Below are 4436 nucleotides of genomic sequence, written 5' to 3'. Positions count from 1 at the left end.
GTTCCCCCAGCCCCTGCCCCTGCCCCACTCCCTCCCTCACCATGGGGGTCTCAATCTGCCCCCACCAACACCCCTTCCTTCTCCCATGCCCCTTCTCCCCCTCCCATTAGTCTTACCTGCAGGGAGCTGGCTGCTTGGCTGTCTTCCTGGCCACATGTGGCTACAGACATTCATGGGACAGCACTGGGGGGAGGAGTCTTGATGCAGGGGGCTATAGCCACCCCAAAATTAGCCTTAGCCTCCCCATAGCCATCCCTCCCAGTGCTCCACTCCTGCCAAGTAGACTGCAGAGGCACAGCACTCCTGACCTGAGCCCAGCTTCAGCTCAGCTCCACCCCCCACCAGGAAGAGGAACCACCCCTGCATCTCCCAGTAGCCTCAAGCAGGACCCCTTTCAGGCTGGAATACTGCCTGCCTGCAAGGTAAAACCCACCATTTTCTGAGGGAACCTGTGTATCTAGGGGGCCCCTAATTGTCAGGGTCCCCTGGACCTGGCCCCTGCTGGCCCATGCATTCATTCACCTATGCTTCCAAACCTGTTTTTCTTTGATTCTATAGTTGCAAGTCATTGTAATGTTGTTACTCATTAAATTTAGATAGTATTTATCTGAAATGGAACAACTTTCAAATGCTAGACTGGCATAACACATAATAAACTTCTTGAATATGCATTTTCTCATGTTTTAGCTGCACATATTAAGTTGCACTTTGATACCAACCAAAGGCAAATAGGATGAACCCTGGGAAGAGGGAAGTTGTCAGCTAGCATTACTTAGAAAGAATACATGGAATTGATGGGAGGTAAAAGAAGAAGAAATGAATAAAGGAACATAGGGTGTTTTCTCTTTTGCTTTTTTCTTTTCAGGACAGAGGATGAAGCAGCTAAAGATTCCATTTCTCAAGGCAAGAGAACAAAAAAAAATATGTGTTTTCCTCTCCATTTGTCAAAACCACAGCCTTTTCATATTTCTAAATTTTGGATTGCACAGCAGCATTGATTAATGCATAGCTTAGTTATGTATTAATTGGCACTAATGCACATGATGTTATGCTGTATTGCTTAATTAAAACTTTAATGACTTTAAAGAACACCATGTTTATATCTGCATCTCTTTCTTGCTGATACTGAAAGAAATGTGTGCAAATCCCCTCAGTTTACTGGATGCCATGGATATTGTACAAGAAAGTACTACACCCAAAGGCGGTATTGAAATAAATCAAAGAAGAAAAGATGTAGTGCAATGATGTGGGGAAAGCAAAAAGCAAATGAAGTAGGAAGTGGGTAGGAAGAAAGGTGAGGTGGATTAGTAAATGGTAGGCCTGTGCGAATGAGGAAGTATTCAATTCAGATTTGGATTCAGCAGATTCAGAGGACAGTGATTTGATTCAGAGATTTGGATTACTGTCCTGAATTGATTTGGCTGAATTGGCTTTGGAAGATTCAGTGCTGATTCAGAGAGATTTGGTGATTCAAATTGGCTGGGGAGAAGCAGGCAGCTGTTCATCTGCAGGTTCTCCCGCAGCTCCTCTGGATGTGCTTGCATTTCCCTGGACAGGGGGAGCTGTGGGAGAAGTCCTCATGGGCTTGCTGCTGCCTGGCCCCAGCCTAGTCCCAGCACTTTAAAAAATAAACCAAAAAAAAGCCTCAGCTGCAGCAGTAGAGATTAGGGCCTCTGGGCACTGGCAGAACCCCCGACACAGCATGGGGCAGTGGGGGGCAGCGAGGATTTCCCCCCCTGCTTGGCACCCACACGGCAGCTTCCCCATGGTGAAGGTGCAGTACACTTAGCAGGATGCCAGCCACTGGGGGCCACTAGGGCTGAGTGGTGCTAGGCTCTGGCTGACACGTGGAGCTGCCCCAGCTCCCAGACAGTGTGCAGTGCCCTGCTGAGCCATGCTGCACCCACACCATGGGGGAGCTACTGTGCAGGTGCCAAGCAGGAGGGCACTCCTCACTGCCACTGACCCACACTGCATGGGGAGGCTCAGCCATGAGCCCTCAGAGGCCATGATTGCTGCTGCCAGACCCGGTGCATACAGGGCTTTTTTTTTTTTTTTAAGTGCTGGAAGGCTGGGATTGGGTGGAGGATGGGTTGGGCAGGGCAGCCATGTGGGCTTCTCCCACAGCTCCTCCAGCTGTGTCTGCCTCTGCCTTGGCAGGGGAAGCCTTGGGGACTATGCCTTGCTGCCACTTGCCCAGCTGGCACAGAGGGGAGTCCGCGATGCAGGCATGGCTTGCACCAGGCAGCAGCAGGGCATAGCCCTCAAGCCCAGCACTGCCACACACACATCAGTGCTGAGAGCGGGGGCTCTGTCTTGCCACTGCTTGCCAGATGGTGCAGGGGGTGCAGGATGCTGGGGCTATACCCTGCTGCCACTTGCTGTCTTCCATCCGAGTGAGCCATGCCTGCATCCTGCCCCCCTGCCCCGGCTGGTCAAGCACCAGCAAGGCCGAGCCCCCACTCCTAGTGCTGCCACACCTGCAGCCTGTACCCTCCCACCCCCTGTCCCCAAGTAATGCACTCCCCACATCCTAGCTGGGCAGCTTGTCCCAGCCCCAGCCTCAATCCCTCCCTCCCCCATGCAACCTACCTCCCTGCTCCCCCAACCCCAACAGACTTACCAGCTGCAGGCAGCTGTCACCTGTCCGTTTAGTCTATGGCCAAATCTTCAAAATAGCTGAATCTTTTCCAAAGCTTTTCTGAATCGATTTGGATGCTTCAAATTGATTTGAAGCTTTTTATTGGTCTCCTGCTTCAATTCGGATTTGGAGATTTGCTCCCCGAATCAGGCTGAAGGTCCTTTGAATCAAATCAGCTACCAAAATTTCACACAGCCCTAGTAAATAATACTGAAACTCACAAATATAAATTCATTTCTCTATGGAGACAGAAACAAATGCTACTTCAAAATTGTTCCTTATCAAAAGTGTGCATTTCCTATTAATAAGAATATGCATATATATAAAATATATCTATTATATAGATACTATATACATACACACAGACATTTTTCCTATCATAATAGCAAATATTTCACTAGCTATCTGTGCACTTGGAAGATGCTTCTGCCTTCAGATTGATTTTAAGTGAGATCACAATAATTATAATTTGTATTGTAGTAGCGCTAATCATTGATTAGAAACTCAGGTGAACCGATTGCTCTCATTAGCTGAGAAAACTAGTACTCTTCCAGCATAAAATTAAAAATGACCAGATTTGTGACAAAATAAATTATTTGCCTCATATTTTTCATATTCTTCATATTAATTTTATTTTGTCAGATGAAAGTTCAGCCAAGGCGCACAGTGCATTTTCTTTTAAATAATCTGTTGTGTATATGCTGTTACTCAAGGAGGAAAAATAACTTCAGCAGACATATTGGACTTAATTTGAACTTCAATTGTATATTGCTGCATTACTTTTGATAGAATTCAGGCAGCATCTCTCCTAGAATACTTTTTCACCATACCTATTCTCTAGACAGCAATAGATTGTCTCTGGGAACTCATATTTCTATGAAGCACAAAAGATTAGGCCACTGAATAGGTTCACATTCCTTTTTCTTTCTTATGAACAACAGGAAAACTCCTGTTTTTCCTATAGCTACTAAATAAAATAGAAATAAATGTATAGTAGATGTTTAAAAGTATAGAGTAGAAGTAGTGTGAAATCAAAAAGCATTAATGCCAAAATTATTGTGTAAAAACAACATATAAGAAAACTAAAACAGATTCATATCCAAATTTTCGTTACTCCCAATGTGCATTTCCTATTTGATTGACTCTTTAAAATGGTCTAGCTTAGGAAGCTGAAGTTCTAATAAATCAGAGATAGACTAATACAAACTAGTTAATTCTGATATGCTGTATAATGAATTTATAAGAACGTAGTATTTCTATAAAGCACTTCTTTAAAAAGACCCAGATTATGAGTAAAACTAGATAGGCTTACAAGGAACAATATATGTACATCCAATATAACTTTATAAAGAACAAATCTCTTTGTGTGTATATTAGATATTCACACTCAGCTGCAGGGTTGTTTAAAATCCAGCTATTAAGTAACAAAACTGACAAATTCTGATAAAAGCTAAGGCCAGGATCCAATGATGTGGGTACCTAAAGTAGGGCTTAGGTGGAATTAAGGCAACCAAGTCTAAAATTTCCATCCAAAAAATTGACTTCTGCCTAAGCCTGAAAAGTATTAGGGCATGCTTTGATGAGCACAATCATGTTACCTTCATATTGTTCCTGAATTATATCATCCCTCGGAATGAAAATTTTGAAATAACTGTTTATCTTCTAACCACAGGCAATATCCAGGCATCTTTCTCTCTCTGTTTCTCTGTCTCTCTCTCTGTCTCTCTCTCTGTCTCTCTCTCTCTCTCTCTCTCTCTCTCTCTCTCACACACACACACACACACACACACACACA

The 4436-nt window shown here is 44.3% G+C and overlaps 1 long non-coding RNA gene across 1 annotated transcript in view; it reads right to left on the bottom strand.

The window, feature by feature from the left end:
* LOC109306419 overlaps positions 1-4436 on the bottom strand; it is a 36416-nt gene that overhangs the window by 1159 nt on the left and 30821 nt on the right. The gene's annotated exons all lie outside the window — the stretch shown is intronic.

Source organism: Crocodylus porosus, unplaced genomic scaffold, assembly GCF_001723895.1.
Source record: "Crocodylus porosus isolate Cpor-Errol unplaced genomic scaffold, CroPor_comp1, whole genome shotgun sequence".
NCBI classification, from domain to species: Eukaryota; Metazoa; Chordata; order Crocodylia; family Crocodylidae; genus Crocodylus; species Crocodylus porosus.
The sequence above is the reverse complement of the archived record's forward strand: the minus strand, read 5'-3'. Positions and strand labels throughout refer to the sequence as shown.